Raw genomic sequence first — 22,171 nt, forward strand, 5'->3', positions numbered from 1 at the left:
CTTGTTTATCGACTACACTTTCTCACAGCTGATTGTGATACATTCCATTCCATGAAGGAAGTAGTGTGTCGTCATCATTCAGATGAGTAGATAATTATCAAGATAATCATCGCCGGTGATAAACTTTCGTATCATTGCTTTTGCAGATAACTGCATTCAAATTGATTGTACAGTCACGGACACTGCTGGCTTGTAATGAATACATCAACTTTCAATGGAATCGTTACAAGTCGGCAGTGTCCGTGACTGTACACGTATAGTTTTTAAGTGTAAATAAAATTTCTGCAATGAGAATTGTAATTGATTTTTGTGGATCGGATTTTCAGTCCGGTTATTCATCAGGCACCTCTCTCAACACGTTAGTGCAAATTGCATGAAATTGCTGTAGGAAAAGATCCAGGCACGTATCCAGGAATTCCTTTCGGGGGGGCTCAACACCATTTTTTTAAGGAGTATAGTAAGAACCTCACAATTGTATGTTCAAGACCAGTGGTGGCAATTGGGTTCCAAGACGGGGGGGGGGGGGGGGGAGGGTGCGGAGGACGTTGCAAGGAAAGTTTACTTTCTTTTGGTAGACAAGAGGCCGTAATGTTGAGGCAAGAAAATAAAAAATAGGGAGCAACTATCCCTTAAATCTTCGCCACTGTAAGGCTGTCATTTTAATCAGAACGTGAAATCGGAACATTTTTTACCACTCGACTCCTCTGTTTCCATGCATTAACATTGTGTGCCGGAACCATCTCAGTATGTGTGTTTGTCCATTTCTTCTCATCTGGCATAAAAACATCTATGGTGTCTTTGAGTGTTTTTACGAAGCTGTTACACATGCACGGGATGCACAATCCACTCGACAACGCGAGATTCAAACTGTGGGTTTTGAACTGGACGCAGACAGTTCTCGAGTATTTCTCTCTGATTCGAGCCTCAACACCACTAACTTGTCTTGTCTTCCCATGTTTGCAGCTCGTATAAAAGCCAAAACCCACCAAATTGTTCAGATTCAGGCCTTAGCACTCACAAGTGTTCAAAAATGCCTGTCACAGCTTCCGATGTCTTGTCATATATCGGCATGAAACGAAGGAAGTCTACTCGAATACAGGTGGATAACGAAACAATTAATGCACAGTGAAAACCCTTCCGTTCCCTTTACGCCTAACCTTAACAAGGCCCTAATTTCCATCCTTGTGACTTGGATTTTCAAGACTTAGGAAGGTTTCAGACTGAAGGGACACGCAATACATGTCAATTGCAATGGGCCAATCAACAGCAACGTTTCACACCGTAGCGACACAAAAGGCCGCACAAACCTAATCTTCAGGCGACACGGTGTGAAATCTCCCTTATTAGGCCACTGTCATTGTTAGGGAACGGAACTTTAGGTGCTAAAAAACTCAGAAATATTTATTTTTTATGTGTCATAAATGTTGAAAATATGTGATAAAAACAGGAAAATATGTGACAAAAATAAAAACATTAAAAACATTTGGTAACAAAAACAAACTATAACATGCATTTTAAACACCTGAAATTAGTTTCTAAATGATTACCTCTTAGCGAGCTATTTTTTGGAAGAGTTGCAGTGGATCAACATAGTTTTTTTCCAAATTCTCCATTGTAAATCTGTGACGATTATCTCTAAAAAGCATCTTATATTGTGAGAAAGATCGCTCCACGTCACAAGAAACAATTCTTGCATATTTGAAGCACGAAATGTCACTAACGCTGAAGTTTTCCAAAGCTTCCTCTTCCTCTACTTCACCTCCTTCCAAAACACATGCAATTTGGCACAATGTTTGAAAACCTTGGTTTTTCCCCAAAAATTCTGTACATTTAGACATTTAGATCCAGTGAGTTCTTTCAGTTTCGTTTCTACTATACGGACTTCACCAATGGAAGCTGCCAAAGTGTTCGCGGACGATTCAAGGTTTCATATGGAATTAGCGAGAATGGACAGATTTGTTGAGATGTATGCCAATTCGACTTTTAAGGAGGGCTCCATCAACAGTTCTTGCAGAATTCTTCTTTGTCGAGATCATTTACAACAGATACAATTTTTTTCAAAGTTCTTGGCATAACATCTGCATCGCGTAACTACATGTGTAGGGGGAAGGGGGACCTCAGGACATTTTTGTTTAAAAATGTCTATTCTTCTAGGCGACTTGATAAAAACTTTCTTCCCATTTGAAACCAGTTTATCGACATTGGGATAAAGAGCTCTTATCTTTTCACATATTCTATGCAACTCATGCGCCACACATGTAACGTGCATCATTTTGGGATAGCTAACGGCAAGACCACTGCATGTAAGCTGCAGCATCTGTCAAAAGAAGAACATTGTCAAATTTTATGCCTTCTGGCCACAATAGCTGCATTGCTTCATTAAAAAGCCTTGCTATCGTTACGTGTAGCCAGCCCCAGCTACTTACAGCTATTTTCTCCCAATAGGATCGTAGGCGAGGTGCCAGAAGTCTGCCAACGAGCGTTTTCAAAGACAAAACAAACCTAGCACTCTCGATATGAAAGAGGTGCGGAGAATAAACATTTTTCCTTGGAGGATTTCGAGGTAGATGAAGTCAATGAGCGATTTTATGTATTTAAAATGAAAATTCGCAAAATATGTATTTACATACGGAAAACTGGAAAATATGTGTTTTTATGTAAAATAAAATTTGCTGTCTTGACATATAAGGCTATGATCAGAATTTTGGCAAAAATGAGGGTCTCTATCTTATCGCAGAAAAAACATTTATTTACCTAAAGTTCCTTTCCCTAGTCATTGTCACCTCGAAGCGAAGTAGTAGCTCTTGTTGACCACAGAAAAAAAATCTCCTCAACTGGTGGGAATGCTCCTCAGTTTTCTTCTCTCTCTTATATTTTCAGTGCTTGTTCACTATACAGGCAACACCTTACAATTTGATATACACAGGACATGTACTATGTAGACATTTTAACGAAAAATCGGTTGAAGTCAAGGATGGCTAGGTGGCTCAGTTGGTAGAGCCCTGATTTGGGTCCTGGTAGAGCCTGCAATTTCCGCCTAAAATGTCTACATATGCAACATCTTCTTCCTTTCTCTTCTCGACATTCATAAAATTTTCGGCTGTCTCTTTATGGTAGTTAAGTGTTTGAATGCGTTTCGAACCCAGTAGGCTTAAACAAAAGTTTTTGTTTTTTTTACCATGAAATTCTCGAACCGAACTTGCACTACACTGAGGCCCCGAAAGTTCTGCTGTCGTCAATGTCTTAATTTTCGAATCACTATTTCTTATAAAGCAACCAGAGGACGCTGGCTGATCTGATCACCAATCGACTGTATGAATTGTCTTACCTCTGAAATCTCATTAACCCATTCTTTGTACAGATCAACCGAAAAATTGAATCCGCGTATTTATATCCTTATTATATTCTAGAACGTTCCGCAGATAAAACGATTCGTTAATATTGCCAGTAGTTGACTTCTTCTCTCATTCAAGAACGTACCCTCTCCTGCCTTCCAGAGATTAAAAATTACAACGAATCGCCCTACGTGTGGCGCTGCTTTGTTGTGCAGGTTCCAAATGCTGACAAGTCTCTACATAGTGCTCAAGTGTGCTGCGACAACATCGAAAGCGTAAGAAAAGTTTATTTGCAATATTATCAACAACAGGGTTATAGAATATTCTCCGTCTTGCCTCGATAATTTTCTCTCTCTTTAAATCATCGTCACAATATTCAAAAAGCCAAAAACCTAATTTTATCTAGTGTAAAATAGAAAATTTCCTGGGGAGGGGGCTCGAGCAAACTCAACCCAACCTTGGATACGTACTATTAACAATAACAGGGTTATAGAACATTCTCCGTCTTGTCTCGATAATTATTTCTCCCAAATTATCATCACATTATTCAAGAAGCCAAAATCCTAATTTTATCTAGTGTAAACAGAAAAATTTCCTCAAGGGGGGACTCGAGCCTCCTGATTCTCACCTTGGATACGTGCTATTAACAATAATAAGGTTATAGAACGCTCTCAGTCTTGTCTCGATAATTATTTCTCTCAGATTTATAAATTTATTATCTTCACATTATTCAAGACGCCAAAAATCTAATTTTATCTAGTGTAAATTGAAAAATTTCCTGAGAGGGGGCTCGAGCCACCTCATCCCCACCTTGGATACGTGCTATTAACAATAGCAGGGGTATAAAACATGCCCCGTCTTGCCTCGATAATAATTTCTCTCCTTACATTATTTTCACATTATTCAAGAAGCCAAAAACCTTAATTTTATCTAACGTAAACTGCTGGGGAGAGGGTCGAGCCCACTGTGCCCCATCTTGGATACGTGCTATTATCAATAACAGGGTTACGGAACATTCTCAGTCTTGCCTCGATAATTATTTATTTCCTTAAATTATTGTCACATTATTTTATTTCACACCACAAGAAACCAAAAACCTCATTTTATCTAGTGTAAACCTAAAATTTTCGGGGGGGGGGGGGGGGGGGCTCGAGCCCCCTAAGCCCCCCCTCTGGATACGTGCCTGAAAAGATCCATAGTTTTCAGTTATTATTAATTGCATATGTCCTCTCTGCCTTGTGTTGGTTTGTTTCCATCCCAGTGACAGTGCCAGAAAAAAAACGAGGGGGAGGCAGAAAGGGATATTTTCTGGGGTACAGTCACAACACAACATACCAAAAAACGTAACAACCCAGAGAGTCATAGGCGTAACCACGATTTTTTTGTCTGGGGGGGAGTACCAGGATAAACGTAACAATAATAATAATATTAATAATGGCATTATTATTATTACTATTGGTAGTAGTAGTATCAAAGACGTTATTATCCGCAGAAATTATGCTAAAGCATTTTTTGGAACAAACTATTTGAAATATTTTTTCAACACCGTCAAGCCCGACCCTGTGGCCGAGTGGTTAGCACATCGCGCTGCGACGCCAAGGGTCCCGGGTTCGAATCCCGGTCGGGCTTGGTTGTTTGTGAATGTCCATTCATCAATTTCATCACTCATCCCCATCTTCGCAAATTAGTCAAGAGGCACAAAACGCGAAGTAAAATAAACTAAAATCAATCAATCAATCAACACCGTCAATTTCGCATTAGCTAATAATGGAAAACAAGCACACAAACAGTATTTTTGAATGACAGAAAATGAATGATAAATGCATTCCTAAGATAATTCTTCTCTTGTGCATATACGTAACATGTATAACTATCATGTGTACAGTGTCTCTCAAAAGTTTTAGGACAACAACATTTTAAACTAGGCAACCCAATTTACACAAGGCGTTGGTGGGTTGCGTGTAGAGTTAGGCTCAATTTCAGGGTTGCCACATGCACAATAGATATTTATAAAATACGCGAAAAAATAAAAACAAGTATTATTGTAAAAAATTATTAAAAATATCACTATTATATCGCAATTGACAAAATTTATTCTCAAAGAAAAAAATAGGTTTTCTGGTATTTCATCGCTGATGAGTCTACAGAAAGGAAAAGAGGTGAGAGAAAACGAGAGGTGACAAAGGAGAGCAGAAAGAGAAAGCAAAAAGAGAAGAGGAAAAGTAGAGGAGAGAAGAAAGAGAGGAGAGAAGAGGAGATTGGAAGAAGATTCTAGGAGAGATGAGGAAAATGGAGCAAAGAAGAGAAAAGAGGAGGAAAACGAGATGAGAGAAGAGGAGACGAGAAGAGGGGAGTGGAGAGTAGATTAATGGAGAGAAAAAAGAGAAGAATGAAAAGAAGAGGAGAAGAGTGAAGTGGAGTCGGAAATCTAAGACAGGAAAGGAGATACGAGGAGTGGGGATGAGTGGGACGGAGATAAGATGCAAGAAAAGTAGGGAAGACGATATGAGATAAAAGCAGAGCCGAAGGAGGGGAGAGAAGAAGGAGAAGAGAAGAACAGAAGGGACTGAAGAGAAGAGGTAGTTTCAGAAAATATCGTCTCAGCGTCAAGAATTGATGCATTGGTTAAATTATCGACATGAAACATTCAATAACATTTTGAAATGTATTGGAGAATGTATTAGATCGGTTCGAAATGCCTTTTGGGTTCTTTCAGAGCAAGATAAAATCTTCCATGTAAGATCTTTGATTTTACCTGCGATTATACCACTAAAAACGTGAATGTAATTTTAATATTTATAAGAATTCTCCAATTTTTGTCCACTTCTCCGTTGAAATGGAGATTTTGTAATTTAACATTTCCCCTTCCCCCATCGTTAATTCCAAACTCAATCATTCCGTTTCACACGGACAATGAACACAATGGGATAGGTCTAAAACTTACGAAAATTTTCTGCCACTGGAAGGGTTTGAACCTACGACCATTAGATTGACAGTCCTGAACGGTAAACACTACCCCACAAGCCTTCGCTCCTGAAGGTAAGTAGAAGGAGCTGACCAATGTGAAATGTAGATGCAACTCTCCTCCTACATGTAATGTGCAAACAATACTTGTTTGTAACAAAGAAAACGAAGGTACTACGACTCGGCGAAAACATTTAATGGAGAATTGCACATGATGAGAACTTTTCATTCGATATTTGCGGAGGTATCCTTCCATTGAACTCGAGTGGGAAAAGGGGTAAAATTAGTATGTAATGAATTGCCACAAATATAAATAGTTATTTCATTAATATTTGTCAATGTCTTTGAAGCAGTACACAATTATCGTTAGAGTATCATAATTCACGGTCCTCCTCCGTAGTCGAGCGGGTTAAGGCGTTCACTCGTCTTGAGATCGTTCGCTGCGGGACGGCGTAGGTTCGAATCCGGCTCTGGTCGGAATTTATTCGGCCTACGTATAGGGCCGGTGGCAACCCACCATCGTGAGGAAATTGGGAAGCTCCGAGTGAGTGAGCGTAACCCGGTCGAGAAGACCTACAATAACGGCTGGGGGTTCGTCGGGCTGATCACCCGTCACCCCAACACTGGTCTGAGACCTCCACGCTATAACAGGTGATGGCGGAACAGTGTGGGAGGGAGACCAGCAGTCGGTAGGTAAGCCAAGGCCCGCCAAGGTGCTACAGAGCTGTGGGGTTATGGTTATCATAATTCACGATCTTATACATGAAAATATCCCTTTGAACGTGTGTCAATTCATTTATTTGTTTATTTTTTTTATAAATTCCATATGCAGAAGAATATAGCCACTATACACTACTATTACAAATAATGTTACCATGCTCTTGTTTGATAGAAGGGGATTTAAAAAAGAGAAAGAAAAGAATACCTTCTAAGGAGGATCGAACCTGGGACCGCAATCAATGCTTTCAAGAACTCTAACCAATACACTACGCCCTTTGTTTCCTTTGGAGCAACAGTTCTTAATTATTCTGTCGCGTCAATATTGTAAACGTTATCCTGCAAAAAGAAGTTCAATACTCTGATATAGCTCTGTACTTCTAGAATTACTCTATACGCATGCATTTGAAATTTTACTCTGAATTTATTTCTTCGTTGTTAGTATATCTAAGCTTGTGAATATATTTTATTTGTATTTTTATAACGGTTACATGAACATCTACGAAATAGTTCCTTATAATAACCTCCGGTTGACTAAGTTGCCAATATAAACAAATGGAATACAGATTGTCTTCGAGCTTACATTGTTAAAAAGGAGCGGATACTCATATTACTATCCCGATACTTATTCAATAAGGTTTCTTGTTTGTCAGACATTATCACTTAAACTATTTCATGTTGAGCTAGTGCCCAACTTGAAATCTATCATTCTTCAGATTCTCTTTAAAATTCGACTCTGGTCACTTGTAACTTGCTGGGTTCAGACACTGCATCGACAGTGGTTTGCGATAAGAAGCGGCCTTGAATAGCGTGAGTCACTTTGAACGCGAGCAAGCTACGATACCAAGCTTGTCTGCCTTTGAAAAGTAAGTCATTTTTTTTCACCGTTTCCGAACGCGATTGCTATTGTAGAAGTATATATTCTCTCAAAAGAGCAAGAAAGGAAATTAGACCAATGTTCTCCCGTCGTTTAAAACCAAATATTATCTATTAAACGAAAAGTTCACGATTGTCACTAAACCTATCTGAGCATAAGGTGGATGTAAACAATAAATTTAATAGAAAGATTCTCCAAAATTTCTCTCGCACTGTCTACGTCAGGCCAGTACCCAGGGGGGGGGGGGTGCATGGGGTCCATGCCCCCTCGAACCATGAAATAATTAAATGTGAACCTATAAGTAACTACGAAAATAACATCGTCGATTTTAGAAATGTGTAAAAATTTCAATTTTGTTCTTACATAAATGAATCTGTTTCTTGCGCAAAAGTCTTCAGGGTGCAATATTGGATGGTTTTAGTTTTTTAATGCAAGGCTAGGAAACGTCCGATTTACCGATTTAGTCAGGACAGTGTGTTACTTTCAATCCCTGTCCCGACTTTTTCGAACTGCAATCGTGATGCGAGATGTCTCTTTATTATTGTTTTTTCTTAACTCACAATTAGACATGTTCTTTATTGTAATAATAATTCCTAGTACGCAACATTTAATTTATAAATATATTATTTTCTAAACATAGAATTATCATGACTTTTCAATGGCACTTGCACTATTTGAACTATTTTGTAATATCTGTCTCTCTTTCTCTCTCTCTTATATATATATAAATTTGGGTCTGGCCCCTTCCTCAAAGAAATCCTGCGTACGGGCCTGGTCTACGCCAATGACAGAAATGCAAGCAATATTTTTATTTATTTTTAACCCATTTAAAGGAATGTGGAAGAATTTAAAAGAAATAAGAAAGGTCGGAACGACTGTTGCTCTACTTTAAAAATGGTTGTTCTTCCAGGAAGAAAAATAAGAAGGATTTCCTCCAGCACCTTAACACAGTGTCCCACGAGTCTCTCTTGATGAATACTGTCAAATGTGAAGTGATTTTATGAATAAAATTTTCCGCCTGTTTACGTCTAACGTTGCGCAGATTTGGTAGTTCGCAAACGGTGTAATTATTTCGTGTTACCTTACGTAAAGATCAAATACATTTCATAAGACTGTTCTGAACACGAGACTTGCGTCAGTAAACAAGCATTTCGTCTGTTGTAGTATCACAGGAAAAGAATATCGTCCTGCAATGTTGAAGCCTCTAGATATTTTCCATTAATAATGTTTAATCACAATAACAAATTTGAAGAAATAACTCGCATTTTCACAACTACGTACCAAAATTCTTGTTTTTCTTCATCACTTCGAAAATAATTTCTCGAAGATATCTGCTATACTACAAGAAAACAATCCAAAATTAAAGTAAAAGTTCAACTACATGTATACCCAACGACATTTACAATATTGGAGAAACAGAATATTTAAAAATTGTTGTTTCAATCGAAAGTAAGGGCGTGGTGTAGTGGTTAGAGTTCTCGGTTGGACTGCTAGAGATCCCAGGTTTGATCCTCCTTAGAAGGTATTCTTTTTTTTAATTCTCCTTTTATTATAAACAAAAGCATGGTAACATTATTTGTAATAGCAGTGCATAGTGGCTATATTCTTCTGCATATGGAATTTATAAAAAAATAAACAAATAAATTAATTGACACACGTTCAAAGGGATATTTTCATGTATAAGATCGTGAATTATGATACTCTAACGATAATTGTGTACTGCTTCAAAGACATTGACAAATATTAATGAAATAACTATTTATATTTGTGGCAATTCATTACATACTAATTTTACCCCTTTTCCCACTCGAGTTCAATGGAAGGATACCTCCGCAAATATCGAATGAAAAGTTCTCATCATGTGCAATTCTCCATTAAATGTTTTCGCCGAGTCGTAGTACCTTCGTTTTCTTTGTTACAAACAAGTATTGTTTGCACATTACATGTAGGAGGAGAGTTGCATCTACATTTCACATTGGTCAGCTCCTTCTACTTACCTTCAGGAGCGAAGGCTTGTGGGGTAGTGTTTACCGTTCAGGACTGTCAATCTAATGGTCGTAGGTTCAAACCCTTCCAGTGGCAGAAAATTTTCGTAAGTTTTAGACCTATCCCATTGTGTTCATTGTCCGTGTGAAACGGAATGATTGAGTTTGGAATTAACGGTGGGGGAAGGGGAAATGTTAAATTACAAAATCTCCATTTCAACGGAGAAGTGGACAAAAATTGGAGAATTCTTATAAATATTAAAATTACATTCACGTTTTTAGTGGTATAATCGCAGGTAAAATCAAAGATCTTACATGGAAGATTTTATCTTGCTCTGAAAGAACCCAAAAGGCATTTCGAACCGATCTAATACATTCTCCAATACATTTCAAAATGTTATTGAATGTTTCATGTCGATAATTTAACCAATGCATCAATTCTTGACGCTGAGACGATATTTTCTGAAACTACCTCTTCCCTTCAGTCCCTTCTGTTCTTCTCTTCTCCTTCTTCTCTCCCCTCCTTCGGCTCTGCTTTTATCTCATATCGTCTTCCCTACTTTTCTTGCATCTTATCTCCATCCCACTCATCCCCACTCCTCGTATCTCCTTTCCTGTCTTAGATTTCCGACTCCACTTCACTCTTCTCCTCTTCTTTTCATTCTTCTCTTTTTTCTCTCCATTAATCTACTCTCCACTCCCCTCTTCTCGTCTCCTCTTCTCTCATCTCGTTTTCCTCCTCTTTTCTCTTCTTTGCTCCATTTTCCTCATCTCTCCTAGAATCTTCTTCCAATCTCCTCTTCTCTCCTCTCTTTCTTCTCTCCTCTACTTTTCCTCTTCTCTTTTTGCTTTCTCTTTCTGCTCTCCTTTGTCACCTCTCGTTTTCTCTCACCTCTTTTCCTTTCTGTAGACTCATCAGCGATGAAATACCAGAAAACCTATTTTTTTCTTTGAGAATAAATTTTGTCAATTGCGATATAATAGTGATATTTTTAATAATTTTTTACAATAATACTTGTTTTTATTTTTTCGCGTATTTTATAAATATCTATTGTGCATGTGGCAACCCTGAAATTGAGCCTAACTCTACACGCAACCCACCAACGCCTTGTGTAAATTGGGTTGCCTAGTTTAAAATGTCGTTGTCCTAAAACTTTTGAGAGACACTGTACAACATATTTTACACATATGCAACATGGAGCGACATAAAATAAGATAATATATATGCAACATGCTAACACTGAATTGTGTGGACATTCAAAGTTTATTCAATACATACAGTATGTAACATTGTTATTCGTACACATAGAATTTCCGAAGAAAAAATGTCATATCTACTAGTAAATATAATCATTTTCATATTTACCTGGAAATTAATGTTAATGGAGGTTTCACCAACAAATGTCAATAAAAATGTATGTTCAAAGTCTATAAACAGAGCATATAATTTGTGTGAAAAGATAAAAACACGCTGTTTCATGCAACATTGTTATTCGTACGGGCAAGAGTTTCAATTACAGCGCTTAGTCTCAATCTTCCTCGCATACAGCGCCACCGCTATTCGGGCGATTTCGTGCAGTTTGCAACTTCGTAACAAGTTTGAACATGCAGGCGCGCTCCCCGTCAAGCGGAATGCTGGCGTAGGTATTGTTGTAAGGCCTATCGTCTATCTATCAGCGTGTTCGAAATGGGCAAGGTGAAGGAACTTAGTTCCAATCTGAAGAATGTTATTATAAATTTGGCCCTTAGAGGTTATTAGTTCGTTAAGAAAAATTGGACAAACAGTCAATAAATCACACTCCAGAGAGGAAAGTTCAACACAGAATGTGCCGAGAAAACCAAAAGAGAGACGGTTGAATAAACGTGATGAACGCTTTATTTTAAAAAGGGTGCGAGAAAACCCCCGACTAATGGGTTTCTCAGTTACGACCGTTAGTAGAAAATGTTGCTGGCAAGATGTCCGTTCAAACTGTCCGACGTGCCTTGTGCAGTGGCGCAACCACAGGGGGGGGGGGGGGGCATTACCCCCAACCTTGGTCGGAAATGAGTTCTAGGGGGGCAAGGGGGGCAAACATTGACGGCCAAGTGTACCTTCAGGGGGCAATTACCGCCAAGAACTTCAAATATTATGCAAATAAAAATACTTTTCGTAAAATTTTCTTGCTCGATTCGCTCGCAATTCCTGTTTTTCTTAGTCTTATCAAGTTCAGAACCGTAGCTAGAGGACGGCGGGAGACGGGCCTGGGCGCCGAACGATCTAAATGAAAGAAAGTTCTAAAATTGATTGATTGATTTGTGCTATTTTAAGTCTACTTTATGCACACAAAGGCTAATTGAGACTGGGCTTATAGCTTAAAGTGGGTTCCGAACCACTATGTGCCTCCACAGGGTATCGAACTCGGGACCCCTTGATCACAAGGCGACGATGTTACCACTAGGGATGGCCAGATCCGGATCCTGGCGGATCCGAAATCCGGATCCGGTTGGTTCCGGATCCTAAAATTTTTCGGATCCGGAACTTTCGGATCCGGATCCGTTTTGCCATCCCACATGAGCTTTTTTGGAAAGTAAGAATGTGTTTATAACATATTGTTACCTGCTAATATACATATACAGGGTGATTGGTAATTCGACCTATTCCTGGAAAGGGATAATACTAGAACACATTTGCAACAAATTTGACCCCATGCACCGGGGGTCGGAAATCAATGGGTTTCGAGTTATTGCAGTTTGTAGATTTTCGTGATATATTCCGACTTGCGACCAAAAAACTACTAATTCTGAAAAAAACTACTACACCCTGCGACATGTTGCTAACAGCTGACGAATGAGTGACTACTGGGGAAAAAATTCATGCCCAAAATTCCCATACCCACAGAAAGAAACAGTCATTGGTGCACACGTTATGAAGAAATTTGGAAATTATTGTTTAAATCGAAGAGGATTACTCAAAAAATTGGTAACACACTTGGCGTAAAAATTACGGAAAACACTTCCTCGTTTCATAAGCTCTCCAAAAAGATAAAAATGTTGTCAACTGACACACGGGTTGGGGAAAAATCTGAATAAAAAGCGCAGAAGGCGCGTTGTAGACCTCTTTGTAAAGTGAAAAGAAGTTGTCGGCTGTGAGAAATAAAGGAACGAAAATGAGTGAAATAATAATGTTATTTACCATTCACATGATTCCAGGTTGTCAGAATTAACTGTTACAAAAACTACAAATCCTCCGGCGTACTTCAGACACAATCACTCGCGTTGACACACTGTCTCTTATGTCTCATTTCTCTCTCTCAACTCTTCTTGGGAATCCACTGGTGTAAAAGTGTTCCCCTGTGCTTAGCACCACGCCATGAAGGCGTATAGGGGGGTGTGGGGGTAACGCCCCACACTTTCTTGATCCGGTCGTGAGTGGGGGTGATGTGATCAGCATCACGCCCCTGACCGCCTTTACCCCCCCAGGGTTTCCCCCAGGTACCCATGTTATTCGACGCTGGGTGGGCGCCGGGGCCGCTTCCATCGTTAGAAAAGTTCCCGGGGATCGAACCCGGGACCTTGAGCATGGTAGTCAGACGCGTTACCGACTGAGCCACCGCGGCCACTTATGTACTGTAGACTAACTATTTCATGTGACAACAAATGTAACAGTCGCATGCTATTGAGGAGGGAGATCCTGTCAGAAGGATGGATTTTTGTCGACTTTTACTACATACCGACACTGAAGACCCCCATCACCCCCTAAGGGTCTAAGAAAATCTAAAGAAAATGCTCACCAGAGAAAATTCTCACTAAATGTGTGGATGGGAATCATCCACAATCATGTGATCGGGCCATTTTTTCTGCCACAAAACCTAAACGGCATTACCTACAAAAACTTCCTAACGGAAGAATTGACGACGCTTCTGGAGGATGTGTCGCTCGCCACAAGAAGGGGTACCTATTATTAACCAACATGATGGCTGCCCAGCCCAGTCTTTACGGGGTGTGCGACAGTGGCTGGACGACAATTATCCCATGCAATGGATTGGTCGAGGCTGCCCGGTTCCCTGGCCGGCGAGGGGTCCGGATTTGACACCATGCGACTTTTGCATTTGGGGTCACATGAAAGAGTTAGTCTACAGTACCCCAGTGGATTCCCAAGAAGAGTTGAGAGAGAGAATTGAGACATAAGAGACAGTGTCAACGCGAGTAATTGTGTCTGAAGTACGCCGCAGGATTTGTAGTTTTTGTAACAGTTAATTCTGACAACCTGAAATCATGTGAATGGTAAATAACATTATTATTTCACTCATTTTCGTTCCTTTATTTCTCACAGCCGACAACTTCTTTTCACTTTACAAAGAGGTCTACAACGCGCCTTCTGCGCTTTTTATTCAGATTTTCCCCCAACCCGTGTGTCAGTTAACAACATTTTTATCTTTTTGGAGAGCTTATGAAACGAGGAAGTTTTTTCCGTAATTTTTACGCCAAGTGTGTTACCAATTTTTTGAGTAATCCTCTTCGATTTAAACGATAATTTCCAAATTTCTTCATGACGTTTGCACCAATGACTGTTGCACAAACTTCTACCCCCTTTTTGCGTAATTTACGAGGATAATAACGTCTACTACTACTACTACTACTACTACTACTACTACTAATAATAATAATAATAATAATAATAATAATAATAATAATAATAATAATAATAATAATAATAATAATAATAATGTTGGTACTGGGTTCGAATCCCGCCTTGGGCTTGGATGTTTGCGAGTATCCATTCATCATTTTCATTGTGCCATCACTCATCCCCATCTTTGCAAATTAGCCAAAAGTGGCATAAGAAGCGAAGTAAAATAAAACAAATCAATAATAATAATAATAATAATAATAATAATGTTATAATAACATTATTATTATTGAAATTATTTTTTTAAGATTATTATTAAAATTATTATTATTATTATTGGTACGTTTATCCTGCCCCGCCCCCCAGACAAAAATTCGTGGTTGCGCCTCTGGTCTTGTGGAAGCATGGATATCATGGCAGAATACCACGATAGAGGCCGTATGTAAATAAGGTGAATCGCAGGAATAGACTTTTATTCGCGAAAGAGCACATCCACAAGGACTAGGAATTTTGGGATAGTGTCATATGGTCAGACGAGTCCAAGATTAATATATACGGGTCAGATGGGTGAAATAGGGTCTAGAGAAAATAAAATATAGACAATGATCACATTAACACAGTTCCAACAGTTAAACACGGTGGTGGGTCATTAATGATTTGGGACTGTATGTCGTTCAAAGGTGTTGGTACCATCCAGTTTATTGATGGTATCATGGATGGTATTATGGACATGTTGAAGAACAATGTAAAGCAGAGTGCCCAAAAAATGGACATGCCGCCTATCTACAGATTCCAACAAGACAATGACAGTAAGCATAAGGCGCGAGTTAACATGAATTGGCTAATATGGAATGTGCCCAAACTACTACAAACACCAGCTTAAAGTCCAGACTTAAATCCCATTGAGCATTTATGGGCAATTTTGAAGAGGCGAGTCCATAAAGCAGGCGTCAAGTCCAAACAAGAGTTGAAAACTGTTGTGCAAGCCGAGTGGAATAAAATAAGCTCTGAAACATGTCGAAAACTGGTAAATTATATGAAGAACAGGTGTCAAGCAGTAATTAAAGCCAAAGGATACGCATCAAAGTGTTAGAACTGTCAGTCAATTTGCTCTGAATATACTTTTTTCTTTTATATTATTAAGTGTACGAATAGAAAAGTTGTACAAAAAATGGCATGTTTCTCTTTCAGTTTCATTTAATTTATTATTGTCATTGATTATACAGAATTTGGGTAAGATTTTATGTTCCTAATGATATTAGTTATTGAATTGTAAAGAAACAATTTCAAAAGAGTGTATTTCCTTTCAGATACTAAAGCATTTTCTTTGAAAATCCGTGTGTACGAATAAGAATGTTACATGCTGTATATACAACACATATTATTTAAATACGTTACATTACAGAAAACAATTATATTGCGAGTGAAGCGAGCAACAACATTTTTAGATCCAATTTTTGCAATTGAAAACAATATTGACTTAATAGCGCGCAAATATTTTCACTGGACGCCATGGGCATTCACTCTTTTACAACTTTTTTCATTTAGATCGCTCGGCATCCATGGCCGACTCCCGCCGTCCCCTATATAGCTACGACTATGAACTGGAAGAAAATGAGAAAAGCAGACAGGTATTGCGAGCGAGGCGAGCAAGAAAATTTTACGAAATTTATTTTTATTTGCATAAAATTTGAAATCGAGGGGAATAATTGCTCCTCTGTGCTCCCCCTGCAAGTGCTCTTGGCCGTCAATGTTTGCCCCCCCCACCTAGAATTGACTTTCGTCGAAGGTTGGGGGGCGATGCCCTTTCTGTGGTTGCGCCACACTCCCCCCAAATTTCAGGTTTATTAAAATTTAGAAGTTAATGTTACTTTCGTTAACCTCCTGGTATCCGAGGAGTAAAGAAGTTCGAGCAACATCAAATAACAATATTTCGATAATGACCTTTCCGGACTGCCAAAGAATACAAAGATAAAGTCTAGACGGAACTGTATCTACTTGATATTTACAGGTCGATAATGTTAATAGACAATTAATATGTACAGTGGGATCCATGAGTATTACCGTGCAAATTGTCCATGACTATTTTCATTCAGTTTTCTCTTGCATCTTATGTGTTATTAAGCGATGGATTTTTATGTTTGGTGGTGCAGAAGTTGTCTGGAGCTTGTCTTGAGTTTTCTTTTAATTCTTGAACCTGTTATTGGGTCAAATAAAATGCACGAACATGGTGATGGACAATTTGCGAGATAATACTCATGGATCCCACTACCAACATCTTTGAGCCTCTCTGCAGAGCTGATTAAGGGAGAATTACTGTATGTTTAGGATTCTCGATTATGCCTGTTATTTCTTTTTCTGCTGTAAGCAATCTACTTGTTACAGATTCAAGATGCTCATTGATAGGCCGAACAACATCATCATGGCCTGGCTTGATTTTTATGTCCACAACAAGTTTCTTGTATTGTTGCACAATCTCTTGTAGCTGGGTGGCAAAAACAGACAAAGCATTTGCTTGATTGGATTCCATGGTCCCTAGCTGTTGCTTGATATTAGCTACAATTTGCTGTAAATTTTCAACAACTGCCAATTTTGAATTTTGAGCAGTAAGATCATGGACTTGTCTTCTGATATCCTCAAACAGGGCATGCAGTTCATTAATATGTTGATTAGTTGGTAGAGTGGCCACTGTCTGAGTAAGTTGTTTGATCTCTGTCTGGATATTCTTGATATCTTCTGATTTCAATATGCGATTCACAGCTCTCTTATTATTTTTAAGTTCCTGTGATGTAGGCAGATTTGATACAGTATTCTGCAAAGATTCAAGTGCCAATTTCACATCATTTAATTCAGAAGCATCAACCACACCACGCATAGCATCTTGGAGCAGGGCTATATCTGCCTGAGTAGGTGTTGATTGTTGTAAAATTTCAAGCTTTGTTTGGATATCATCGATCAAGTGATGAAAATGAGATAGCTCAGATTCAGTGTTGAGGTTTTCAAGTTTTGTGATCTGTTGCTGGACACTGACAAGGGTATCTACAATACCAGGCAGGCGGGATTCTAGAGATTCTTGTACATTTGTCAAATCACTTTGCACTGCTGCTATTGTACCCTCAAGATGGGTTATGGTACTTTGAATTTTTCCAAAATCTTCATATGTTTCAAGTTGCAGCTTAATGTTGGCAACACTCCGAGTTATAGCACTCAAAGCATCAGATGATGGCAAGTTGTTCATAAAATTTTCAAGTGTCTCAATTTTTTCTTTAACCTCGGCTATGGCATTGTTTAGAGGGCCCAGATTAGGTATCTGTAGTGATTGAATCTGTTCTTTTAGAGTGGAAATCACTAGATCAAAATCTTCTTGTGATTTTATGCTTTTGACAATTGTTTGGAGCTGTGTCTGCACATTATTTATCTGCTCTTCCAATTGTTGTTTCAATTGCTCAGAGTTGGTGGCCTGGGTCTTAAATTTGGCTTGAAGAGCTGCTACAGCTTCTTCTAAACTTTGAAAATTATCTAATGTGGCCAAATCAGTATATTTTTGAAGCAGCAATTTGAGTTCTGAGTCAATTTTAAGAAGAGGGTCCATGCATTGTGATTGTAAATTTGTAATTTCTAGTTGAAGACTGGCATTGAGTGTGGTTTGTAAAGCTTGTAAATCACTTCTTAATTTTTTGACTCTGACATCAAGCATCAGAATCTCATCACTGTGATCTTCATGTCTTGTATGGCCAAATATATCATTAGGCATTTTTGTTTTAGTGGTTATTTATTATTGAATATCTGATTCTAATTCTATAAAAAAAGGTATAAGCTTGTCATAGGATCCCGGGACCTCAATATATAAGCAGTTACCAGCAGAAACAGTATAAACAGTGCCAGAAATCATGTTTGAGTGCTTAATTCTGTAAATATTTCTCCCTACTGAAACTTTGACATCACCTTCTGGGGTTGTAATAAATTGTAATTGACCACCTACAGGTAATTGGTAATGATTTAAATTATTGTTAAATATGTACAATGTTTTACCTGTTTTATCATCAACATCTGTAAGAATGCTGTTCAGGTGAATAATTAACAAACCACTTAGTTTAGATATTATATCAGAAGAGGGTTGTGGTGTTGGCAGGTCCATAATAGCCTCTTTTTTGAACCCAAATAAGTTCATAGGCATGTTTATTTATTTCAAATCATGCTCTGTAATTGGGCATTGATTGCCATTTTTCAAATCACAATGACCCCATGGTAGAGTATGTATGCCACATGATAAAATACATCTCTTATCATCATGTGGGTCCAGAGCCACTTTTCTTACAATATTTGTAGTCAATAAGTGATCCACACTCTGAATTCTGCATTCTGATGTTCTGATTGTGCTACATGATTTGAGACAATTTTTGTAATCTTCAAATTCAAGCTCTTTGTCAACAGTTACTCTGCCAATGCCCTTGGCCTTTTTGGCAACAACACCACTACATGTTTCAAAGCTGTACATCTTGGCCCTTAACCCAGCAAATGCCACAATAACATCACCAAGTGTCTCATCTTTTAACTTGCCAGGCACCTTTTTGTTGTGGGGTTGAATATTCAGATGGCCTGGCAATTCACTGGTATCAAAATATTTAATTAATTCAGGCTGTGATATATCTTGATAAATATCTTCTGTCTGAATATCAAGAATAAAACTATCTGTGTCCATGTACATCAGTTTTACACTATCACCATAAATAGGCTTCAACACATCATAATACAATTTTAACATGTGTAATTTGGTCAATTCCAATATCACAGCCCCTACATAAATAGGCTTATCAAACTTAATCTTTGTTTTTTTCATGTTGAAGAGTGCCATATTTTCATCATAAATTCTTCTATAATTGAAATTAGGTTTTGCTATCAATTTTTTGCTCAGGCTGGGGTCAGTAATTATTTTAACATCAGTATGTTTTCTGACATTTTCTATGGTTTTGCCATACACAGAATTGACCATCAATTTAAACAAAGATTTATCAAATTGGCTCATTGCAGATGTTCGAAGCACTGTGTTTGTATCAATATATGGATTCAACCATCTTGAGTGCCTGAACCTCAAAACTTTGCCAACTTTGGTCACTTGAACACCATGATTCATTAGGAACTGGAGGTTTTTGTAATATATGACATAATCCTGTTTTGGCTCTAGAGTCATCATCAATTTCTTCTGTTTAGAGCCAGGTGAACACTTAACCTCAGGAATTGGGGGCAAATCAGAAAATGTGTTGTGTAAATTATCTGGAATTGTCAGATCAACTTCTAAGAACAGCCCATAGTTACTGTCATCAAAATCCTTAAGATCTTCAATATTGAAATCTTCAACCCACTCAAGCCCTGCATATGGCAATTTATCCATCATAGCATAACCATAGAGGCTGTTGGCATCTACATACAGTATATAATTTGATGGCAGTGCTGGATCATAATTGGGAATATACTTGTTATTTGCTCTGGCATATCTCTGAGAACATTGCACCATGCCTCCTCTTATACATTGTTCCATAAACAGATACATGTCCTGATCTTGGATCAGATCCAATTGCATTTTAGTGTTTAAAAACATTGCAGACCATGCTAGGCCTGGTGCACTGTAAAAATACATTGGATCCAGCTTATAATTTTCCATGGAAGATTTTCTGAATGCCTGAAGTATATCAGCTAAGAGAGTGACATCAAGTTTTAAATATGCCTTGTGATAATCACCAAATGTCTGGCATTTTAAATTGTTCCACATCAACTGGGCATGGTGATAATCATCATCAGTGATTCCAGATGCTCTGATTTTGCTGTAAAACTCTTGTTGTGGTGGCAGAGAACACTCATCAAATTTAGAAAAACCTGTAACATAATCATATGGATATACACCCTTCCGCCTAATTAATTTCAGGTCCTGATTTGGAAACAAAGCACATGTGATTTTGAATTGATCATCAGATAATTGACTGGCCAGTGTAGCCAGGCTAGCCGATAAAATTCTGTATGAATCAAGAAATCTTAAGTGAATAGGAACACCATTAACTTTAATTATCTTGCTAATGGCAATATATTTCTCATTATTTTCAGCTAAAATATTTAAATTCTGCTTGTTAAACCCCTCGTACCTGATCAAATGATGAAAATCATAATTAGATGCACCATGGCAAAATATAGGGACAAATTTTGGTCTCTGGATCTTAATATTACAGCTATTACACAGGGCCATTAAGAATTTACCATCTGTATGAGAATGGTGTTTCACCTTGATATTTGTATCTGAAAATTCAGAATCACATACCGGGCATTTTTCTGCATTGTTGAAATCTTCAATCTTTTTCTCTGTTAAAGGCAACATAGGTTTTGATTTTAATAAGATATTAGATGCTATGTTATGGCACTCATTTTCTATTCTATGTGCAAATTTTTTGATGGCATCTGATCCCATGTATAAATATTCTTTACTAACAACACCATCCTGTACAACAACATAATAAAAACTAGAAGGTTCATGTAATTGATATGATGTAATTGAAGATTCCTCAGGATCTGGGCTGCAGAATGCAAGGGGTTTGAGGTTTGATTCAAAATCACAGACTATATATGCTGGGTGTTCCAACAAGGCTTCAAATTTTTTGAATTTGGCATTTTCACTTGGATTAGGCATAAGCATATGAACAGGTTTATGGTTGCCACAGTATTTCAGATGCTCAATTAACTTGTTTTTAGCAATTTCTGCATTCACTTCCCGAACCCCATTTATTATTTTTTGACCATCAAATACAGTCAAACATCTTCTGCACAACTTGAATATTGTATTGGATTTGTCTAGTTGTTTTCTGACTAAAGCTTCAAGACTGTGTATCAGAGTGTAATGGTGTGTGTCATCCCCTTCAATTAAGAGCAGAGCAATCAGAACTGCAGAATCATCATCAAGTGTACTGATTCTGAGAGGTGCTATCAAGCAATTGCCACGGCCAGTAGAACAAATAAATACATTAATAGATAATTGTTTACCATTGATATCCCTGGCCTTTTTTTCAAATTTATCAATATTCTGAACTGACATTGGATATTTTAAGCCCTCCATTGCTTCATCAAAATCATGTTCATGCTGTTTATAATAACTTATTCTCTCTGGATTATTTAAAACTGGATACAAAGCAGATAAAATACACCACAGAAAACATTTCTCATCATTATTTTCTATGTTAACCACGGCTTTTTTGTTTTTGATATTGTCATGTAAAGGCACATATGTGGAACCTTGTAATGGGCTGAATTCAGAAATATTAATATATAACTTGTGTGGAGATCCGCATAGGCTCCATCCTGACTCTTTTCCAGCAAATTCAGATGTTTAATATTCAATTGATCTATCAAACTGCTTATTATTTTGTCTAAATTTGCATTTGAATATAGAGCTACAGTTTCTGTTATGTGGGGCTGTGTAAATTTTGTGCCATTTGGTTTCTTATATTGTGTAAACAATTTGAGGGACAGCTTATAAGAGCCATTTTGTGCATTTAGAATTGCCTGCACATCAGGATTTATACTGTTCAAAAAATTCTTAATACCACATTTTTGCTCTGATACAAACCGGTAATCTCTAAGTTGGCCAGCAAAACTGCTATGGATGGGTTCATAGCGTGGCTGCTTTGCCGGTCTAGCATTA

The 22,171-nt window shown here is 38.0% G+C and overlaps 1 protein-coding gene across 2 annotated transcripts in view; it reads right to left on the minus strand.

Annotated features, from left to right (window-relative positions):
• Positions 1 to 22,171, minus strand: part of Rab14 (RAS oncogene family member Rab14) — a 66,104-nt gene that overhangs the window by 33,119 nt on the left and 10,814 nt on the right. The gene's annotated exons all lie outside the window — the stretch shown is intronic.

This window comes from Lepisma saccharinum, chromosome 1, assembly GCF_977018435.1.
Source record: "Lepisma saccharinum chromosome 1, izLepSacc3.1, whole genome shotgun sequence".
NCBI classification, from domain to species: domain Eukaryota; kingdom Metazoa; phylum Arthropoda; class Insecta; order Zygentoma; family Lepismatidae; genus Lepisma; species Lepisma saccharinum.